A 24,525-nucleotide genomic window follows, 5' to 3' on the forward strand; every position below is an offset into this window, starting at 1 on the left:
CTTAAGTATCTATGAAAATGAATTTCGTAAGCGAAAGGCTTCACAGCCATGTTTTGGGCTCTGGCCTTTTGGCGACTTGGACAAGCAATCACTGTATGTCACGCTGTTCCAGAAGGTTTACTCTAGCAACAATAAAGCGTCTTCATAAACGTACGACATTGTAAATCCTATATATTTCCATTGTGAAGCTTTACAGAATACCTAAGCGTTGTTCTTTCATTATACCACTAGACCATTATGCGTTCTGTATTAAGTAAAGTATTTTTATCTCTACGAATTCGTTTAGATATATTCACATGTATACTACATTCTGTTTAATTACAGGAGGTAAGAATGTCTAGGTTGGCCTTGTGCAAAAGAGTTATTTAGTCAGTGATACGTTTCGATGTGGTAATAATGAATGGTCCGATCCAGAAGTGCGGAAGCCGTTCATTGGCAAGTAGTTAGGTTTTACCAATGTCGGTTGGTGGAGGTTCAGGATTTTTTTGGACGAATAGGATATAAGCTGAGGGACGAATGGTCCAATTTCTTTATCTACAATAATATACAATACGTATGATTCTGAGACGCGTCTTGCTTTCCGCTAGTCACAAAATCATCTTTTAAATAGGACTAGCGACTTTTGATGGCTATCTAAAGCGGAGATAAATATATATATAGAGAGAGAGAGAGATCATAGAAACCGCATAACAGAATGGCAGTTCACTTCCATCTCGCGGAGAGGCATGGTAACCAAGCTCTAATTGTAACCAGCCAAATACTATCCGTGCAGGCATAGATGCACGTGGTATGTAGAGTTAGTCACGCTGATGCTAAAACGCAATCCTTCTTATTACAGAAACATTGAAAAAGAACGATATCATTAGCGGGCACTAATGGTAGTTTCGGATTTTCTGCTCTGCCATGCGATATGTAAGGTACTTTCTTTTAAATCTGAACATCCCTACGAGACGATAGGAGTGGTTAAATTAGATCTTCGTGAGACCAACGACGAAAAGGGAAATCATACTATGGAAACGGGCTAAAATAATGGTGCTACACGGATAGTGCCTAGAATCCATTTCGATATCAATCATAGCAATGAGGAAACGTATCTCGCTGGGTCGATCCAATGACACATTGAGCTATAAACAATATGATGGACAAGTACATGTGGAAGAAGGTAAATTAGTTTGTTCTCATCTGTATACAGTATCGTAGATAATGTTATTTTAGTAAGTAAATAAATAATACAACCTTATTCTTCGCAGAAGTTTTTGCTTTTATTAAGATTGAAAATAACAATGGTAGGGAGGAATTATGGACGAAACTGTTGGGCTATGTTGCATGTAGTTGATAAATCTTGCGTAACTTAACTAACTTCGCTATAGTTGCGCTTTACTATAAACCATATCTTTCATGTGTGCTTTTTGTCGAAATATGGCTTATTGGTCGATCTCTTGTGGTGTGATGATGTGATCAAAAAAAAAAAATCAAGCAAGACTAGCAGCGCCGAACTGAGAGGTAGAACTGTTAGACCCTCTAAAGGTACTCTTCAGACTTGTTTGTTATCGTCAGTGTCTTATGCGTCTAGTGAAGGCAGGGTGACTTCCGCTATAAGCGGCCGAATAATTTCCGATTAAAGCTGCCGCAAATCCGACTTGTGATTAAGCACAACTCATAACAGTCCCTTAAAGTTACTCAACATATATAACAGACTGGGTTCTGGGACTAAATATTAACTAGCGATAATAAATATCGATCACGCTGTTCATTGTTTACCTTAGTTAGTATCGAAGCGAAATGCTTCATAACAGAACAAGCATGCGAGTTTAGGATATTATTAAGGCTGTACAAACATGATTATTAAGATGAATTGGACTACGAACACCGGTCATGCCACTTCGTAAGCTGCACTTCAGTTATATCACACACACACACTCACATATCACTCTACGCTACGTTACGCATCATAGGCACACAGACGCAGATACAAAGGGAAAAACGCTTATTGCCGCGGAAACCCTTTTACGAAGAAATATTGTCTGCCGAAGCACTAACCGCATAGAGATCAACGAAGACATTGCACAATAATAAAGAAATAAATAAGAAAGTACCGAGGGATAGAAATAGGTCACAACGAACAGCGATTACTTCGTTGATAAAAAAAGACTGAAGAATTACGATAAGACCACAAAGGTGATAATCGCAATGATAACGTAAATAAAAACAGTTATAACTGAAATGATTATTGTAGAAAAAGATAGAGCAAGCTGTTTTCTCATAGCAGTTTTTTCAAATAGCAGTCTCTTTATTATTAAATGATCGTATTAATTAATAAAAAACATATTTCGTCAACGATGAGTGAATACATGAATGCCTCATATTTGTGGGTAAAAATATTGATTAGATTTATTAGCTGACTGTAGTACAGATACATGGATTATCCGTGTATATATATATATGTTTATAAAGTTTAAAATGTATATTAGTCGTTCTATTCGCCTGCTGGTATCGATTAACTCCGCACACTCTAAAGTCGTAGACATCTTCATTCGTTATCAAGTACCTGTGTTTTGACGGGTACTTCATAACGAATCCGAGGCACCGATGTGACCACGGAGGAGCCGCCATTAAGAACGCTGTCGGCATCATCAGCGCCATTTTCCTCCTTTCCTAAAAGTGACAGCCAGAATGATGACTACCGTAAATCGATACGCTTCCCTGTTTAGTTATGTAAACGTTTGTAGCGTGCGCTCCGTCTGTGTGGCATATCTTAAGATTGTAAAAGTAACAAACATCTACGCACAAATCGGCAGTCATATCTCCGACCGTTTGTAGAGAAGTAGTGAACACAAGCAAGAACATTCGGAACTCTGGAATTGACGTTGACAGTCAATATCAGTATCAATTAGTAATATTTTACAATATTGAAACGTGAAATTATTGCATGAAAATATATTTTAAGCGTAAGCATATAAAGGCTGCACATAAATGGTATTAGATACTTGCATTGCAATTACTGTCGACTGAATCTTCCGTAAGTTTTTGAGCCACAGGTTGCTGATACGAACCCACCAGTGTGATTCATCCCATCGAACAAAGGTATCCCTGACTTGAAAAGCGTATAAAAGCAGATACAAACTGGTTCTTCCGTAAGCGCGCTTCCATAGTTATAACAGCACTCCGCCGAGATCTACACAGCTCCTCATTAGTGATCCGAAAAAGCTGTTTTGTTTACACCTCCTTACACGAATTCGCCACACAGACAACATCAAAAAATACGCTGATATTCCTACACGAGATTTCATTGTACATTTAGCAGACATCGAAGATTGCCGACTTCACTTACATCTGTCTGTATTAGAAGTGTGATTGGCTCATTGATTTTTTATAAAATAATCGAAATATTACCGTAAAATTACAGTAACAAATAAGTTACTCTATTGACCGCTGTTTCGAAACACTTCTATTCTAGAATTCACAAACTCAATATTGACTTTTGTTAGATATACACGCTTCAGACCACACAAGAGATACTTCCCTCAGCATCCATGAATGCAAGCAATTTAACTTAAATGATTTTCTTTTTATCGCCAGTACGTTATTATGAAAGCAATTCGTTGAAGTTATTGGCGACTGAAGTACCGTTACACAAAGCTGAAAGACTTAGATTTATAACTACGAATATCTAATCTTTTAAGGATTTTTTCATTCCAAAGTTTTGCAATCGAAATTTTTTAAGTTTCTTCATCACGGGGCAGAGATCCGTCAGCAGGTCGTTTCGCCAAATATATGGGTAAAAACATTGTCCGCGCAAGTGATGCCGTAACAAATTGTGCAACGTAAAATGTATCAAACGAATCCGACAGACCTTAAAACTAAATAACTCTTAAATAAGACTTGGCCTAGAATAATGAATTCCTATTATGCATTAATGTGCCGTTCTTTATTTTTTACATACTTTTCCCAGTGTCCTCGCAGTTTCGGAAGATTTGCGTTCTCATATGTCGTTTCGCTAGGTTTCTCCATGTAAGTCAATAGTGAAATACGTTTTCCCACCAGTTGCCTTGGGAAGGGACCGCAATCACATTGAATTAGGAGGGTAGAATAAGCCGCTGCAAGACCACGTTGCATGTTCCTGTCTCCAATCCATGAAGTAATAGAGGAATGGCAATGAGGTCTAGCGTTGTCCTCAAGTAAGGACACTGTATGCTTCCGGTTGCTGTGTCATGAGTTTGCTGAGGAACCCGAAATAGTAGGGTGCATTGATTGTTTCACCTCTAGTATGACGCCATTGTTTCTTTCTTCGGCTGGTGGTAAGGATTGACCACACTCGTCTATGGCAATTGTATGTGCACATCGGGGTTTTTGTAGATGAAGGTCTCGTAAAGTGCACGTAGAATACTGGTCTGGAGTTAAGTTACGGGCGATTCAGTTTCCGCACTCTCAGCATTTAAGTTATAACTCTGTAACAGATTACATATAAATGCCAGTAAATGTTCGCCTACAGAATTTTCGAACTTCAAGCTCTACTTTCATAAGAAGCCTCTGCAATTGCAACAATATATATTCCTGTAGTTCATATTTTGCATTTGGTTACCTCCTCGCTGGCGTTCAATACCCCAGCGCTTATATCTCATTTTAATCAGTCTGTTGTCTGAGCGCTAGCTTCAGAATATTTTTGAAATAACGCGTAATCGTTAAACATTCTCTTATTCATCTTTCGCTTCTTGGGTGATATTCGGGGCCATGGGGCCATCATAACAACCGCGCCCTAAAAGGGCAACAGGGTCACAGCACCAGCCCTTACTGGCTTAGTAGAAATGAGCACAGTTATCGTAAAAGCGGACGAAGACTACATCAAGGGCACATTAAAAATAGAAGGCCTGGGCTTTGGATAGGTGGCATGGATAACAGAGAGGGTGTACGCTGAGACAGCTGAAGCTGCTGGTGCAGCCTTTTTCGGAGATCTTACTGCTATTGCTGTAGTTGTTAATACATTGTGCCAATCGGCTGTGTCGGCATCGGTCGCAACGCTCTTGGCGTTGTCAGGCCAAGGGGTACGGAACGGTCCGGAGTAGTGCAAGAGACGACGCAATGTCGTCTGCTGCGCAGACAACGTATGACGGATAAAGCTTGCAAAGCAAGTCGGCGAGGCCTTTCTTATCTCAGTAAAATAAACTTTTGTTCGACTCACGGCACCCTCACTGTTAGTCGGCTGCGGCGGCAATGGCTTAGTCCTGCAGTCGACCTCGAACTCCATGCTAGCTCCCACTTACTGCCCAGGAACAGAGAGAGAAGGAAAAAGATAGGTTGTCGTAAGCATATCCATCTGTCCAACATTCGCAAGATGCGAGCGAGCAATTTAAGTATCCATATTTTGACCTCAATAAAGCTCAGCTTCCAACTTGCGTTACTTTAATAAGCTAACATTGTCCGCGGGTATTTTGTATAGTTATCGGGGTTTCATTTATTCGCTAATTTAATTAGGTGACATCAATAGGACGTCAGTCGGAGCGACGGTAGTACCAAGAAGGAAGCTCTAAATCTTATATCGTAACTATCAGGGTCCATATACAGCGGATGAGTAGACTACAGAAAGTACTTTCAAACTAGCAAAAAAGTGTGTAATCATCCACTCAAACGATGAGCTGGTGATAGTGAGACCTCGTCTCATCATGTATCAAAATAAACAACACGCTGATATCTTTCGACTTGGATTTTATTTAATGAGAAAAGGAAGTTGGTCTAAAAGAAAGTTTGCATCCGGACATATTAGAATGGTGCTTTTTTAACTTTTTCTTCTGAATCATCAGAAGGCGCGTTGACAGACATGGCTGTACTCGTTGTGTTCACAATCCGTTGACAAATACAACAGCTCTTACCAAAAGGCGTCCATGCGAGTTCCATAGTAGAATTATATCAGCGTATTGATAGATACCTGCATTTCTGCTTAGTTGCACGTATATTACTTTCGTTATTTGTTCTCTCCACTTGCACTATTTGAATGCCCAAATGAAGTGCAGCTTTTTTTGAAGCATTAAAAAAATCCGTCTAGCCCTTAGCCAGGTCTCATGCTGCCAAGTGGCCTCGGTAATCGCTGTAATGCGAAAGTGTTGATAAAACGGATCACCCAGTACGCACATTACGTAGACACAGTATGAGCTCGGCGTAGTCGAATGCGTCACACGCCGCGTGCATGTTCCTGACACGCTAAGGGGTCTTTCTTTTCGTTTTTTTCGCTCGAACCTTTCTCGAATCACATGCACCATTCTCTATGCATGCGGGAAATGATACGGCATTGCAATGCACACAAGGAAAGCACAAAAAATCGGCATAAGTATGTAAGCTGTTTGAAAAAACAGACTAATAACGAAGGGCAGGTGAGGGAGTGGACGAAGGCACCGAGAGACAGAAAGAAAAAGAAGGGGAACAAAGCGAGGCGGTAACAGTAAGAAATGGAAGCTTTATCAACCTGCATAAAAGGGTTTAAGTCGATTTTTGGAACAGGCCAGTCGACCCGGTTCAAATAGTGCGGCTGCAGCAGGCTGAGGTTAACGGCAGTTGTAGCCATGGCCGTAACTGTGTTGTCGTTACTGCTGCCGGTGAAGAATGCTTACCATGGCACCAAATGCCGACGGCAGGCATTCCAGTGAGAAAGGACACTACTCCAGGATTACATCCGGCTGGGGCATCGTTATTAGTTTCGTTAATGCGACCACCTCTGCTGACGGTGCCGGTGTTTCTGCGACTGTCTCGGACCTTGCTGCTGTCCTTATTTTGGTCATTGTTGGTATTGCTTTTCAGCCCGATTTGGCCTGGCTGATCTGATTACATGACGAAGCGTTGAAATCACTGATGAGTTCTCTACCTAATACGCAACTGGAAGGCAGCGATGGACCACGAGGGGTGGTGTTCGTCGGGGGCAGCTTGACGGGAGTCAAAGCTGTCGCAATCATAGCTAATAACCGAGGGGTTGCTTCAACCTGTCTAACTCGACGTTCATTCTGCAAAACAAGAAGTAGAAGCGCTCTTTTTGACTATCTATTTATTACCATATTCTTCTGTCAAACACACACCCTTATGTGTAAATAGAGACGCTTTCTACTAATGTTTATTAATATACAGGTTGGTACGTTAAGAACGCTAATACGTATATAATTTCAATCATTATTTAAGAGATAAAATTTGTACTGAGTTTGTTTCTGTTCTGAACATTGATTGGCACGTGGCTGTATACCCTTACTGGAAATCCCTTTCCATCCCGCTAGATTTCTACTCAGATTTCTCGTCTCGAACTTGACAAATATTGAATGTTCTCCTTAATTAATCTTTTATTAAAAGGAGAGAAAACAACACTGAAATAAACCCTATTGACAACTCGATATTTGCGACCCATCGCAAAAGTTGCCTTAAGCTATTTAGCAATTTGAGGAGAAATCTTTCATCAAACGGGTAACTGATGGGAACTGAAGTATGATAAGTGAATGAATCGGTGTAACTGAGGACCAAAAAGAATTTTGCATATCTTCAAGTTGAGCGAAAAAGAAGGTGTAGTACTGTGTACAACATCGCGTTACGATGGATCTTATTTATGTCTTTTCGGCATTTTCTATCCATGTCACGTATACAATGCTTGCATGTATGATGGCTGCAAACATTTTTAGACTATATCTATGGCTAGTAATAGCCAAACGTTTTATTCTAATTTTTAGGCGGGCTGTAAGTTTTTCACTGTCTCGGCATTTTTTGTTCTAACTAGACAGGATGAGACGAATATTCTTTAATATATTGCAACGTATTACAGCAGTGTCATAGCAGGTATGCTCAGTGTATTTCAGCACAGTGTTTTGCCGACATTCAGTCATTCGTTAGCGTGACGACGTACATGGACGTAATGTACTTCTGGAAATACCCTCCACAATCTTGGTTGAGCATTGATTATAATTGTCTACAGGACGACGGCTACGGTATACGTTCGTATGCGTAGGATGCGCAAAGTAGACGATAGCCTGACTAACGCAATCTTAGCTATCCTGCCTCGGTCGGTCCTCACCGCCGCAGATTCGGCTGTAGATTCTTCCTGGCCATTGGAACTCTAAGCAGAAGATAGCGACGGCAGGCCGTGCGTCGGGGACGGTTCTGAGGTCGATGCAGGGCTCTTGATTAATGCCATTTACATCTGTGTCGCACTGAGCATGGCTGCGGCGGCTGCCTTTGCCATTGCCGTCGCTACCGTTCACAGGCCTATGTACACTAGTCACCTAATAACGGAAATGATTGAATATGCACACGTGAGATATTACGACCTTCACTACAGAAATATTGCCGCTACCCTATTGCTTCCGCTGACGGCGATAACGACAGCGAAAGGGCGGAGACATTGGTCGCTCACTCGCTCGCGTGACTGTCGAACGACGATGAGCGCGAACAATCTTTTTCTAATTCGACCCGATAAAAAAAACAGCGAGAACGTTAACAACCTCGGCCAACACAAATGCACACGCATATACCAAGTACATTAGGATGGGTTTATATGAACCTACTTCGAAAATTTACCGAAATATATACATTTCGGCTATAATTTATGATTAGTTGGATTGGTTAAATGGAACCGATAGTATAATTCAAAACATATTGTTTAACTAGCTGTCATTGAAGTATTATAGAAGAGCAATGAGAAATCAGGGAGTCAACGGCAGGGTAGAAGACATAGATCGACCTTTTAGTAAAGCAATTCAGATCATTTTGCTAGAACAACAGTAGCAACTTGACAATTGTTTGTTTGAAACTTATAACTAGGGTAAGTAAGTGCGTGTTAGCAATGCGGATTTTTTATGCCTACGCATGTGTTCGCTTATAAATCGTACAACGATGGATGTTTATCCAGGACATCTTGTGACGTTGCGGAATTGTTTCCTCTCAGAGATCAGTTTTATTGAGCGAAAGCAGACGCCCCTTAATTATCGAATTAAATTTGTGGACATGTAATTTATTGCCTGGCCACGGAGCGAGTCGATAATTGTAATAGTGAGAAAATAAGAGTAAAGAAGATCTGGCAAAGTCCAGATATATTCTTCTATTGTTCGCCGAAGGATGCAACGCAGATAGTGGAAGCCGGCTTCTCGGAAGGGTGATGAAAGCACATTTAGAAACGCTCGAAAGATCTTATTTTAATTTTCAGGTGTGTGTATATAATACAGGTGTCGATGTATCTATTTAAAGCTGCGCTACGGAAAGGAAGGTGAGTCAATCAAAACTTAATTAAGCAGAGAAGCAACTGAATATGTCTTGCGTATTGTTGCTACGGTTAGAACCTATCGAAGCCAAACTCTTTCCACTGCTGGCGAAGGTAAAGCGCCACTCTACTTTTTATCCGCAAATCCAAACTATATTAATTCTTAGTATAAATACTATTTTTTTACTATTTACTTTACCCATTAAAACACTGTCGTATTGTACAATACAGGCTGTACTTGAAACGTCATTTAGGCAATTTCGAATTTATTGAAACATACCTGGGGTCATTGTTCAAGTTCAATTTGCGATAATCTCGTTATACCCATAGAATATAATATAGCAAGTATAGGATACTCGTCTGTGACGCTTAGTGATCGCCTAGAGATATTTCCGCTTTACGATGCTATGTCAACAACAGGTTTTCAAAATCTTTCAGAAAGCCGAACGGCCAAACGCCGTCTTCGCTATTTCATTGGCCGGAGGAAAAATGACGCCTCAAACATTGGGGTTCTTGGGCCGTCATGCGTGTCCCTCATTATCGACTCTCCTTTTTAGCCCTACAGCTTCATTACATATCGCCAACGCCGCCCACTTCATCTACGTCCTACTGGACGTGAGTCACTTACATACGCGACGTGCTTCTCTATGCGGATAAAATCACTTCATGACAAAGTCCAGGGTTTTTATTACGTGCCTATATGTCAACGTAGCAACGTAACGTTTTGCAGTTCAACTAACGGCCGACATCACACAGCGCTACAACAGTGAAGACAACGAAGAAAAGGGAGAGGGAAAAGCCGATTGCTCTTGACTGCTGAAATTGGCCGACAAAACGTGTGCGTGTCTATGATGTTCTATGGGGTTTGTTTTTGGTTATTTTTACTTATCTGATGCCTTACGTTGTTGCGTCGCATCCAGATTGTGGCATTGAGAGTTGACTGCCCGCCGAAATGTCGTGCTGCGATAGCTTCAACCAAGCAATGTTCTATTTTGCCATAGACGTACGCTCTGCTTCATCGACTTCCATTAAGCTGGCACATCACCGATTTTACCATACGAGATCGCCGTCAGGCTGCCAAACGGATGCTTGAGATATACAACCAGTTCGCGTAAGCTATGCTCATCTTTAGCATCTTTAAGACACATTTTGAGGATTATGTAATGGAACAAGCCCATAAACGAGTAAAGTAAACGAATGTAACGACAAACGCATTGTCGTATCTTAGCTTATTAACAGACGCTGCTGCAGTTACGACAAACAATAGCCGCTTCGATAACTCATCCATTTTCGTTCCTGCACTATGATGAACAAATTTTGGGATATGGGATTCGGCTAACTTGACGGCAGCAGTACGCACTAGAACGTCGTTCACTCAGTCCGCCAGCCGTCATCCAACAACTTGTAATTATACTATTTATATTTATCGATCTAATATAACCAGACCGTAGTATGGTATAAGCCGGCATCACCAAGGTAAATAGGGGCTGACAAGTGTCCTTGTCAGCCGTTACTCTAGTCTGACTAATTGTACTTCATAACAGAAACGAGCATAACATTGAGCGCTAAATACTAGACTGCAAGTGCGTTGACATATCAATAAATGAGGATAATCTACCATTTGAGTGGGTTCATCGTTCATACATACGAGCAGCAATGACCGGTCCGCTGCAACCCGCCGAACGAATCCGCGCTAACGATTGTTGTTGTCTAGTATATATATATATATATATAGTTAACTTAGCATCTATATACAGTTCGCAGATTGTCCGCACACACACATAGTAGGTAAGGTATCCGGCTAGACCGTTTGCACGCTAACAGGTGCAGATGATTGTTCGAGAGCGAAGGCTGTGGGCGTACCGAGGGTGGCATCGGGCCACCGAAAACTGCTAGCATTCAACGACGACGACAACAACAACAATTTTGCTATGGAACTACACATGTTTTCAAGGCCAGTACGTCTATACGAGCGCCCCTGCAAACGCAACACATGCCACCTCATTGTACCATTTCCGCTATTACCATTAGTCGGCGGGAGCCACCGATTTCAATTAGTCGACAAGATCGCCTGTGTAGATCCACTGACGCCAAGCAACTGATCGGACTCTGCTTGAATGGCAATTAGGCTTGCTGGCTCAACATAATTGCGCTGCTAGGAAAAAAGATCTGCTGCTTGCTACAAGGTCCATAGTGATTCACGAAGGGTTGAGTGGATACGATGCAGGTCAGCGCCAGGCTGATTCTATAGAGAATGATAAGGATAGAGGAGATGGTGATGGGGTGCTACTATGTAATTGGCCTTCTACGGGACTGAGCATACTCTATAGGATTGTAGGAAACAAGGATTCGATGGGGGCAATCCGGAACTGAAAACTGGGATGGGAGTTCTTGGGTTTGCTTCGGTTGAGCGGGCCGAAGGTTAAGGAACACACGAGAGGTTTGACCAGGCGACCTTCACTACTACTGAAGAAGCCGGGAGGTCGGATGAGCAAGCAGCTTGGGCGAACGGGCCTGGGGCTAGGGGGCGTGAGAGAACGGCTGTTGGTACCCGCTGCGCTTTTGTCCTTTCTTCAACAGGTCCACCACAATTGGGGTCAAGTGCTAGCATCCAGTCAGATTTGTTCTATTCGAGTAGCAGGAGCGACTAGGACAATGCTGTGCGCTGACCAACTTGGGAAGGACTAACTCGGGCACAACGCTGCAGGAACTTAACGGGGCAAACCGAAGGACAATCAATGGCTTTCAATTAATACGAAAACTATTATTGTTACTATTATTATTGAAAGCTATTATTATTGTTATTAATATTGCGCCACCGTCCCGTATCGGGAGGTAACTCCCATAATATTATCGTGTTCGACGCTGGGAAACTCATTACCACAAAACTATCAACACACGATGATAAGCCTCAAATCGTGTGCGTTTTTTTCCTTATATTTATGTATTATGCCACTCATACGCCACACCAAAATGCTTACTTCCAGTATCTAAAGAAGGTAGGGGCCGTTTTATTTCGAGCTTTGTTAGATTAGTCCCAATACGATTATACAGCTTTGTGTCACTATGATGGGCGGATTTTTGCGCTTAGAAATGTAGTGTAGTGCAAGCGTTTCGCATAAATCAGCTATTTTCTCTAAAAATGTTCTGCTTAATTTAGGCTACTCTAGTTGCTATGCTACATCCTCCCCAACCCTAATTTTAAGTATTCCTCATCTACCCCATTGATCCTCTAGACCTTTCAGTGAAGTAGAAATTGTCCTATAATATTACTTCTAGATGTAACAAGAAAGTACTTCTTTTAATTGTTGAAACGGTTTCGAACTACGCTTCGTCAAATGGTATGAAAGGAGGGCTTTGTAACAAACACAAATTCAAAACGATTTCGTTAAAAAACAATTTATCAATATGTAACCCTTTATTTAGAGATTTGCGTTCCCGGCAGTGTCTGATTGTCCTATAACAAAAAACAATAGGTAAAAGGATAGCTAAGGAAAGTGCTCGAATACTGATTTAAACCCTATCTCTCTTCTTTCTACGCTGTTCGGCAGTTAAACAGCAGGAATAAACTAGCAATTAGATACAGATAGAACTTTCGTCTATAAACCTTGAACTGATAGTCCGATAATGTGCCTGATTCTTGTTCTCCAACACGTTCCAGATTTGCTGCCTCTTGAAGAGTTACGGATTCGGCACAAGTAAAGGAGTCTCCTTCATGAATCAGTCTATTAGGTAATTGATTTAGGTTGTTGAACCTGCTCTTTATATCTGTTGCTCGGCCTTGAGTAGTGGCGTGACTTTGGCCGTGCGTTGCTATCTATTAGCGGTGTGCTAGATGTTCGGTGCACATGTTTAGCAGTGGGCTTTCGTCTTGAAAGTAAACTGCTTGTCATCCTACCCTGCCATTGCGGTGAACCTCTTGATGGTCGTACGGTTTTATGCTCAAAAAGCTCGGACCAAAGTTTCAAGCCTTCGGCCGTCAACAAAAATATTATCATTTTGACATCATCTATGAAAACTCTTGACTTAGAATCCACTTTATATGTGTTTCAGCTGACGATCTTTGTCGCTCGGATACTAAACGGACTAATGGAATGAGACATTTCCTTTATAAAGGGCACCAATGTCCTGATTTAAAATGGCGCCGCGATTGATCCTTCACACCCACCATACTTCAGTCGTAAAGCAGCGTACCCGAATCATACTGTCAACTTGGCACGTCAGCTTTCAGAAACCTTAGAATGAGAAATATCCTGCCCTAGTTCGATGATTCTTTTTCTTTTGAAACGTTAGAAGGCCGCGCCAAGGAACCTTTGACAAACGCTAAAGAGTAAGATAAAGGCTATCTAAGTGGAACCGCGTTCACGGCAGCTTCTAAGGAGTAGCTTTAGACATATAAAAGGGAAGTAAGGAGACGTGGCATGTTTCTATTGGTGGTCCACCAATAGAAACGCCATACACCATCCAATAAGGTGGCGTAAACTTTTTAAATGTGACTTCAATTTGTAACTTAGTCGTATGCTGATTACTGGTAAATAATGTATTCCGGTATACAGTATCGGCGGTCAACAACCATGAAACATTGAATTCACTACAATCCTCACGCTTTGAATAATGCCTTTCTATGGTATTGTAGTAACAGGTAGGCCAAAGCTATATTACCATATACCGACGACTTCTTACACCAGAGAAATATGCCAAGATTGTTTACCCTTGGAAATATTTTAACACATACGTTTCTTAATGTTCTGCGCGACTAATGTAAAAAATTATTTAAATAAATTTAATTATCCGAGGAATATATCGTGCCTTTGTAAAAGGCACCATTGTAAAAGGCATAACACTGACTATACTGGATGAGAAGGTCAACTCGATCTTAAGCGGCGGCAGAGCGACATTGTCGGTCAAGCAGATTTTGTGTAGTTATTGCGTTAGTTACTGTATTATATCTTGTTAACAAAAGCAGTACATATCTAAACTCTATAGGGGCACAATATTTTAACGCAGCTTTTCTCGTGATTTCCTATTAGAAAACATACTTTTCCACCGTCTAAATGATCTACTGCATCCTTCGAAGTGCCTACAAAGGCAAAATAATACAGGTTTAGAGAAATCTCAACGGCCAGAAAATTTTAAAAAAATGCTTGAAAATCTGGTTGACGATTAAATATCTGTTAGCATTTCTTTGTCATTATCTTTATTGAAGAAAAGCCATTTTTTACGGTAGTCTGGAAACAGGTTCCATAGGAGGAAATGTTGAATACATAGTATTTATGCCGTTCGGCTAACCCCAATGAAGGTCTATTGTATTGAACTTAGCTGCTAGTCCGATAAACTTTTGTCTAAGTGGACTTCTTCCAAGTTATTATGCACTTCTGTCATGGTGATAGATAGCACTACTCTGTGCAAAAGATGCTCGCGGATTTTCATCAAAAAGAGGCTTCAGGCCAAGAAAATTTAATAGAAAGGTACCTCGTACCAAAAGAATTAACAGCGACCCAACGTTGAAACGCTCTGTAGTTTTGATTTCCACATTGAATTTTCTTTTACCTAAACATATGTTCTGTTTGCTTGAGAGACACTTCAAATGATACGACGAGTTGATATTCGAGACATTACGGAAAACCGTCGAAAATGAGATTTTCTTACCATAAATTGGAACTAAATACGACAACTTCGGGCCTTTGCGGTACATAAACCGGCTGCAAATATCATTCAGAGAAGAGCTCCTGTCTTACCCGTAATTCGCTAATACTTGATTCCCTTTCTTTAAACATAGTTTTTATATTAATATGCTGCCATTGTGGTGCTTCTCAAATCTTTTGCAACAGTTAGCCGCTTGAAATGCGACGGTCAAAAAAGGCACATAGCCCCTGAGTAGGTTCGTGAAGCCCCACGAAACGTTCGTACGAAATACCTCGATAATGGAAGAACACGTTGCGACATCTGTGACATGTTAGGTCGATACGTGTTCATTCGAATCAGGCTTCACCTAATCGCAGGCTTCGTCCAGTCAAACAACCAAAAAAAAAGAATAGTCTTGGTGCTTGTCGAATAGCTCTTTTCATTTATATTCCTCTCAGTTTGATTAATAGAGTTTTACAAATACACCGTATTGTGAACTTAGCAAGTGCGGCAGACCTGGTTTACTGGCGAGTAAGCAGACGCTCTTTACTAGAAGCTAGAATTGACTTTATGTATTATTGTATAAAGCATAAGCTCCGCAGTGAGCAAAAACATAAGACTCCAATCACTTAAATACATTCGAATATAAATTTCCACGAAACGACAATGTATGGACTGTTTTTAAGCACTCAGGAGACTACGTACTATTAGTGGCCTGACATCCAGTTCTTGTTCAGACTAAACAAATTAAACAATTGTTATCTTCGAGTATTTTTTGGCATGTAAATAACTGTTACCACACTTATCTCAAGTCTCTGTGACAACCATAAACCTGTTTTTGCGCTTCTTATTTTTTACTTATTTTGGCTTTTATTCACAGCCTACCTCTGTTTCTCGCTCATACATCATGCCCTCGCTTTTTTATTATGTACGAAGTGTGTCATAAAACCTCTATGAACTACCTTATAGGCTTCCGCGAGATGCCAAAAGAGCTACTGTAGATAGTTCAAAAGATTACTATGAGTATGAGCGACTATATAAAAGTTTCGAATTATGTATCCCATAGTACCGCTAAGCATTATTTGAGCCAGGTAGCCTATGACACAAGTAGCATCGTCTGGACTCTACATACAGGTGGGCACACATATATATATATATACAGCACTATGGATATATGCAACGTATGAAAGATTATAGGTTCTCCATAAATTCGAAGTGAATTTAGGACGTAGCAGAAAAACAAAAGGCAGTAACGCTTTCAATATGTGATATGGAAGGTTTGTAGAAGGGATTTAGTGACACATACCGTAGATGAATCGAGGACACATTGCAGATCGTGCTTAACTGCGGGTTGAACGGTAGTGCAGTATCCAGCTGAAGACTACTGGTGACCACAAAAATATAAAAAAAAAAATGAATTAAGTGTTCTATAACCGATTTTTCATAAACGAATTATTTTGACGCATGAAGGAAACGAAGACTGTTGTCATGTCTTAATGAGTACTGAGTTACTGCTTCATCCTTTTCGCCATGTAGTTTCTTTAAAAACTATAAAAAATATTAGTCTAGCTCATTTTAGATATTGGGAGATGAAAAATTTCGCCAATCGCACGCAGATCCCTAATTCAAAGTGTGTAAGAAACTGCAGAAAATAGCCCTGCAGCACTTGAATGAGAATCAAGAAGGTAGCGTAGTAAAAGCGCTCAGTGTTACTTCGAAGCTATACACCTCATAGAGGAGATATGCAGCTACGAACATTACTTTCGAACTATGCCGAAGAGTGGAATTGTATAATTTCTTAGTGTAGAACATACTGACACAATTTCTGATAAAAGTGTTTTTATTTAGGTATAGTTTTCAAATAAGAATCTCCCTCTCTCAACAGGCACTCAGCTATTGGTGTAAGTTGTGCTTCGGCGGCCATTAGATAACTCTTGACGGGTACGACACGCACATACTGTAATGTAGGGAAATATACCTTGACAATCAAAAAAAAAAAGGAACACAGACGCACGAACTCTTTTACTACTATGGATACACATATGTCTGATAGGCGCGGACATACTCCTTGTGGCTATTCAAAAACATACCTTACACTGACCATCTCAAGCAGAACTGGAGCGCAGTGCTAAATATTGTTGTTTGGTTGTTTATAGTGGCAGCAACAGCTGAAAGCAAACGATCCATTACAATATAGCGAAGGCCGCCAGCTCAGGCCAAGTCCACTGCCATTGCGACCACTATCATAGGCACTATTTTTCCTGCATGCCCGCTGTGGTCCTATACGACAGCAGCACTAGTCCACTATTACCCAGAAATTCCACACTAAACCTTGGTTGCCGTCGGCAACAAGTCCATTATTTCGGCAGGAATCAGGCGGGTCAAGAATGGGGTGCGGAGGAGAAGGGCCACTGGAAGGAGAAAACCAGGACATCAGTTCAGCGTAGTGTTCGTCGTCACCCAGCTTCATAAAAATCTAATGGACAATCGCCGCTATCCATACAGTTAACAATGTTTGCGTAAACGCTGCCTGCTTTTGCTAGCCATGTTTTTCTTGTGAATCTAATATGCACTTAATTACATAAGGTCCTTTTCTTCTATCTATCTTTCTTGCTGTTCACTGTTCGCTCTTTCACTAACCTGATAGCCTAAATAGCACTGATGACCTGTCAGAAACAAGCTCTTCAAGGCGGTATTGTTGCTATGAATTTGCCTCCGTGTTGTTCATATACGCATATATAAGATATATATATATATATATATATATATATATATATATTAAACCGAATTGTGCTGAAATTTAGTACTGGTTTGCTATGGCGTCAACTGTCGTAGTACGTAGAATGGGTACCGAACACAAAGAAGTACCTGAGACCTTGTCACCGATCTTGCTCCCTTTCCTTGTTCTCGCCAGTTTGCTCTTTAAAGCTTTATTGTCCCATGCCGACGCCAGCGTTAACGAAAACAGTCTATACGGATCAGAATTTTGAGGTGTGCGTGCACTGTAAAAGTTAGCAATCTAAATCCAACCTTAGGTGGAGAAGCAGTAGGCTCCTTCCAATTCAGTGAATGCCTCAAGAGGTCCAATTCGATTGAGACATCGACAGCCACCCGTGTATAACTTTGGCCCACAACGAATTCTCTGCTAGTCACATACACACAGATAGATACGACCGCGCATAACCAGGATAGCATAACAGACTTTGCCGTATTACTGCTGGTGCTGCTTCTCGACTAAGTGAAGACATCTAGCTTTTAAAAGCACCCACAAAGTCCATCTAACCAACTCACGGAGCCCACAATTGTGCCCGTCCAAATTGCACGTCTTTCAACTACATCGCGAATGAAATCGTCCATTGCTACGGCGACTGGATTGGGGACGTCCGACCGACGCCGCTACAGCCGCAACGGAAAACCGGATAACTTATCGCCACGACGGGGTCCATCCCCGCGCCCACGAGAATATTAATTTGAATTTACCACCGAACTGTAAAGCCCAGCACGTTCGTCGCCCTCGCGTCAGTCTGTGCCTAGTGCGCCATGACGATGGCCGAAGTGCCGCCGAAAAGGAACGTTGCTGAAAATAGCGAGATCGAGCAGCTTTCCCCTACGTTGTGTTGTTTCGAAGTCACATTACTAAAAGCTAACCGACGGTCGAAGGAGAACCTAACGCTAGCTGCGTACGCATAAGAGAGGAGTCGCTGGCTGAGTCGAGATTTAATACCCCGATTTCAAAAGCCAATACTTGGGAATTTTTATTGACAGCTTCACTGCCTTTGTTGGAAATATGGAAGAAGAAGTATCAGAAAAAGAGGGAAGTTTGGAAGCATAAGGGCTATGAACATTCTTAGCGCAACTAACCGGAAGGCTGGCAGAAGGCGCAGGTCGACCCGTATCGATCAAAGCCCTTAAACTAACATGCTTCTTTGAGTCGAGCGAACGAAGGCCACGAGCTTCCTGATATTTGAGTTAATCAAAGGCTTCCTTTAAGAAGGGAAAGAGAAAAAAAGATTTGATGCTTGCCCTAAATATCTGCAGTGCCTACACAACTAGATACGGTATTCGAAGGGTATATTAATCCCACATGTTATAAAGACAAATACCGTTTTCCGCCAATCTTCAGGTACTTCTTTCAAAAACCTATACTGTGCATGCATACAGACAGAGGCATTCGCAACCGTATCTTAACCTGTGTAATTAGACAGCCAGGTTTAAACAGTATTGCCGCCGAGAGTTACTATAAGGCAAATGGCGCAATTTGTGTATATTAGGAGATTAACAGAAGTTTACAAAGCTGCATCGTCGAAAGGCCTAATCCAGGTGCGACACACTTAGAATCCCTTGACGAACACCCCTTCCATCCTTGGGGGTATTTCTTCTACCAGAATTGCATTGGCACTGGCTGCCGTTTTTGTTCTATACGTGGGCCTGCCTTTTGCTAATTTCCAAGTTCAAGTTTAGCTCTGCCCCACTGGACAGCTAAAGAACTGAATCCATTGTTGTATGCTACGTGTGTTGGAACCAATTTCTACACGTAGCAAGACCATATAATGAGTAGTTTGGAATGCGCACGAGGCTTAATGCAGGGATGAAGCTTGTAGCGATCGCCAGCTACGATAAGCACAATGTAGCAGATGTCGTTGCAGCTGAACCGGTGGAAATGAGTTTACGACGTAGGATTAAGTGAGGTATGGTAAACTGCTTTGCCCCACTGTCGTCTTCAGGGGTTTGTCCATGTTTCGAGCTTACATCCGGTATCGCCGTTAAGCATTCTATCACTCATTCCAGAATGAGCGAGCCATAGCAAATAAGGCACTGAATCCACTTTACAGATCTGTATATTGAATAAATGTTGAAATCCGAGCTGACTTCTATGCGAAATTACGTCTAGTGATACAAATAATCTTTTTTTTTTAACTATTTTAGCCTACATATGTATCAATATAAGTGAACACATCGGATTTCGGCTTAACAAAAAAAAGATATATATATATATACAGTGTTTGCTACTAGATTCAAATTGCACCTATTGCTTGCCTGTCATAGCTCGATGCGCGTATGTAACATCTTGTTTTAAGAAATTAGATTTTCTTTAATTATGTGAATTTTATGTTTTTGTTTCCTGTGAGAACTGCAGCTTTTATCGCAACTCCTTAAAAACACATGTTTTAATTTTTAAGATAATTTGAGATAAAGGAGTTCTATTCGACGGCAAAAATGCCTAGGAAAATTATGACAGAAATTGAAAAAAGCGAAACGTACTAAATAGAGGGTGACAACACCTCATGAATTTGTTCGATATATTTATCGAAATATACAGCGTGGTTTACGATGAGATTAATCTAATCCAGAACACTATTTTTTTTAAGTAATCAGGATCACACAATCCTAGAACAAATACTAGAGGTAAGCCTACGGTTGGTCATTTTATGTTCTCTTGCCAGCTAAACCTTCGTCAACAAATCAACCACTCAATTCGTTCAAGAAGAGAGGTAAGTGTAAAGTAGTATCTGCTTATGGGCGTAATTGTCGCGTCCGTTTAACACAAGAAGCGTGCCTTATTTTGTGAAGCCCCTAAGGAATATGGTGCTAGGCTTCGCAACATTCTCAACGCCTGAGACACTTGTAACTCCCCCTCCAACATAAACAGAAAATAACACGTTTGGCGCATACTGACCCAAATCTGATTCTGGTTGTGGGCGCCTATTTATATAAGTCGGCGTGTCTATGGAAACCGCCATGGAAACCGTTTAGGCACGCGTGCGGCAAAAACATTTCTCAGAAGAAAAAACGTATGCCCGAACATGTGCCAGTACCCTGTAGATTATGTTACTCAAGTCCGACACTATTTTATTGATTTTGCCTTTGTCTTTATTGCAGTTACTTTGTCTAAGGCTTTTTACGTAACATTCGAACGTAACTACTTCACTGAAAGACATTTTGCGCAGTATAGAAATCTACGCGTATTCCGTAAAATCAAATTTTCGTAGGTAACCCATCATACCTCAACGTTCAGTAGTGTCTACGAGAGGCTTATTCCCTTAGAGAACAACTCAAGTAACGTGACATACTGAAAGGAAATAATCAGTTAACCTGTATAAAACAAAGAATTTCCAAGCCTTCAATGACGCCTCTCAATGAGAAAAAACACAGGCACTGAAGGTCCGAACGGTTTAATAAGCTGAATGTACTCGGAGGATTTAATAGCTGACTGAATGTGACAACAAATCTTTCATATATCTGTTGTTTTCATGGGTCTGATTTGCTGACATTACGAATAGATTAGTTTTTGCTAAGTATTGATCATGTTATATCACATATCCTTGAACTGCTAGGATAAACTTAGCAGATCTGGACCTAAAATGGGTCAAGTGCGCGTGTAGCTATCGTACTTTACTGTTTATAGACGTAAAGCTTCATATAAAAGTGATTTTCTATAAGTCAAGTGTATAGCCTTAGTGGTCATCGAATACTCGTGTCATCTTTTCCTATACTGAACGTAACCTGATGCTTGAATCTCCTTGTTCTTTCTAACATAACATACGCTTTGTTATCGCATCAGCTACTGTAATTCGTAGGTAATGCAATGCCGTGAGCGGCATCGAACGGGCCTCTCTCTCTGTTCTGTTCTTCGGTGTTGTGTATTCAGGCGACCTACTTTAGTACAGCTTACCGTTGGCGGAATAACGAAACACATTTGACGCGCCATCTGAACACCTTGCAGCAGCAGCAGAAGGTGGACAAATTAGGTCCCGCTTTTTCTATTTCGTCCCTCTCTCTCTTTCTGTCTTTGTCCATTGTTAGTGATTAGCATGCGGGACATTATAAGGTCGTGCATGAGCCGCCCTGCTAGACCGGATGCGGAAAAACGTGTTTTTTGATGAGGCGATGAACAGGAAACGGGTGAACTTGAAGAATAGCCTGACGGCTTATTGGCGAGCGGTGGACGTCGTCCTGCTCCTGCCGCTTCTTCTCCTGCTTGAATACGCTCCCTCTCGCATAATCTCTCCTCACGTAGTCTATCGAATCGAAGACCAAACCCTTCTAGCTGCAATTTAGCTCAGTTCAACGGTCACTCGACGACCTATAGAGCGTACGACGGTTTTGGTTCGCGCTGTCCTGCTCATCTGCTGGTTCGCTGCCTATTCAGACGACCGGTCGTGCTCGAACGTCAGTAGCAACGGCCGTAGGAACGGCAATCGCAAGCAGCATACACAGATGCTCGGAGAGGAAGATCCTAGCTAAAATCGAGCGGTCGCGATGCGGCGGGCCTCCGCTGGCCAGCTCTCCATGCCCCTGAAGAACAAACTACCAACTGTATTGGAAGGTATTAGCGTTTGTTGTATCTTCGGTATGTTCGAAAATCACTCTAGCCCAGTCTAGCTCAATTCGAACCTTCGTGACCGCCACGGATACTGCTGACGCTTCCGGCGTGCTGCTGTCCGGATAACGAGTTGGGAAAGAGCATACCGATGACGTTGCTGTACTGCTGCTGCTGCTGCTGCTGCCTCTGCACCTCACCCCCACCCCTTGCCGGCTAACGAACTAAGCCAGGCAGCAGAGTCCCCGAAGCAACGAAAAGAATGATGAAGCGAGGTTCGCTGTAGTAGCGCTGGTCACGGTGGCGGCCATTGGTAGTAGTGTCAATAGGGAAGCTTGGACCGGGGAAATTGGCAGGAAGGGAACGTTTAGGGCCCGGGGATGAATGGGTAACTGACGATCGCTGAGGGAGTGAGGGCAGCAATAAATGGACGAAACGGTTTTCTAGAACAATGCGTGCAAGGCTGAATGCCATCGGCACTAGCGGAAAGCGTTGTTTGCCGTCCGACAAATCAAGTGATCAATTATTCAGAATCATCGCGAACGCACAAGCTCGAAAGGGCCGGCTGCCTGTCTGCCTGACAGTTATCCCTAGTCATAATCTTCGTCCGTGTGTTGTATTCTGTTTATCGCGGGGGTTGAGCGATTCCAGAATAGGGATGGGCCACGAAGCAGGCTGGGAATAGCAGAAGGTTTCTGGCTTCTGCGGTGGACAGGAAAGCGGATGCAGAAGCACAAATGGCAGCGTCTCGAACGAGCGGAGTTCGCCTCTTTCGTGTGAGTGAGTAGAGAGACCATAGTTGCTGCAATTAGAGAATGTGTGTCGGGGCTACGAACCGTATTCGGAGACCCCGAAGCAGGAGAACGGTAATAACAGCAGCAACGGCAGTAGAAGGACTAATAATATTATTAAGAACAATCATAATCATTACTACCACTCTTTTGGTTCGGATGATGTCGCGACTGTTGCACATGACCACCAACCCCGTTTTCTTTCCTAGAGGGCATTGCAATGCTATGAGTTTTGACTTGTAATAGTCTGTAGTAATGATAGTGATGACTTTTAGCAGTTCTCTGTTAGGGACTGCTTGAATGAACGATGCACTTCGTGAAAGCTGTTTTGGGAAGCACGAGAGGTCTGCGCCTACGGAGCATATTCTAAAAAGCGCACCAATTCTGACCTCAAGTTAGGATAGCGAAAAATCAAAGAAAAGAAAAAGAAGACATGAGACGATATGGATAGCATACATTATTTACGCACTTGACGATTTCGTAGCTTTGCTAGTAGACGCAAGCTATAACGTAGGAAACATTTTAAGTCTATCATTAATGAGACTCCAGCAGTAAAGCACATATTGCAGAGTCAAGATCTTGCTTCACTGAAGCATTTGCTTGCGTCGTACGGGAACTAAGTTACGTACGTCGCGCAGATACCACTAGCTAACATAACATTGCGCATCATCATACTTTATATATATAGAAAATTGACTAATATATAGAAAGGGCCATTTAAAGGTTGTCTGTACCTAGAAACGGGCTTTGAATTTCAATGTATTCAATATGAATCGATGTTTTTTCGTTCATATGAAAAATGCGCCTTACCTGAAGAGTGGTGTCAACCCATTGGTGAGCGAAGTAATGGGAAAATAGTCGCTCGTAGTGCTGGAACTATCTTTCAGCCGTCGTCAAAAGCTATGGCTAAACATAATATCTCCAAATTCATTAAGAATCAATATTGATAAATACATTACTTATTATTTAGTCTGTCCCGATGAAACGAAACCGCTACATGCTTAACACAACGGGCATCTGTACGACATTTCATAACAATATACTAGTCAAATTAAAGCTTTCATGCCTATTGTTATCTAGGCCACCGTTGCTGATGCTGCTTTTCTAAAATAATGTCAACAAATAAACCCTTTGTCTGCTTAATTTTTTTCCTATTAAATAGTAAACGTGCCTTAGTAACCTTGTACGTGCACTAGTATTTTGTAGAAGAGTCGAATAATCAGCAGAGCCCGGGGCACACAAGTCACTTGGTCAGTCTTGATGGAGTCACTACGGCGCGTAGCATCGAGCGCGTTCCCTGGCCACCTATGTCCTGACTTTGTGACTATTCCATTTTTCGTCCTCTCCAGCTGTTTGTGGCCTCCTCGAAAGAAAGAAAAGTCAGCCCAGTAGAGATAACGTTCCATTTGATACGTTGCTTGATTCGAACCGAATAAACGAATTGAAACAGCACCAACGAAAGAGAGCACAATAAGGAGGTCAGGCTCTCTCTCTCTCTCTCTCTCTCTCTCTCTCTCTCTCTCTCTCTCTCTCTCTCTCTCTCTCTCTCTCTCTCTCTCTCTCTCTCT

General features: G+C 41.8%; 1 long non-coding RNA gene across 20 annotated transcripts; it reads right to left on the reverse strand.

Annotated features, from left to right (window-relative positions):
- Positions 1-2,365: 2,365 nt before the first annotated feature.
- LOC111273826 (uncharacterized) lies at positions 2,366-24,361 on the reverse strand. 20 transcript variants are annotated; one of them, XR_015316108.1, is made up of 9 exons: positions 24,129-24,340; positions 16,936-17,256; positions 16,152-16,226; positions 10,122-10,294; positions 7,871-8,246; positions 6,603-6,989; positions 3,944-4,448; positions 2,992-3,225; positions 2,366-2,655 (listed from the first exon to the last, which is right to left on the reverse strand). It is a non-coding gene; the product is annotated as an uncharacterized LOC111273826 (long non-coding RNA). The 20 variants fall into 20 exon arrangements; XR_015316113.1 differs by lacking the exons at positions 7,871-8,246; positions 10,122-10,294 and adding an exon at positions 4,958-5,260 and having other exon boundaries at positions 24,129-24,339; XR_015316110.1 differs by lacking the exon at positions 10,122-10,294 and having other exon boundaries at positions 24,129-24,339.
- Positions 24,362-24,525: the final 164 nt, after the last annotated feature.

The sequence above is a fragment of the Varroa jacobsoni genome, unplaced genomic scaffold (assembly GCF_002532875.2).
Source record: "Varroa jacobsoni isolate VJ856 unplaced genomic scaffold, vjacob_1.0 scaffold_231, whole genome shotgun sequence".
Classification (NCBI taxonomy): Eukaryota; Metazoa; Arthropoda; class Arachnida; order Mesostigmata; family Varroidae; genus Varroa; species Varroa jacobsoni.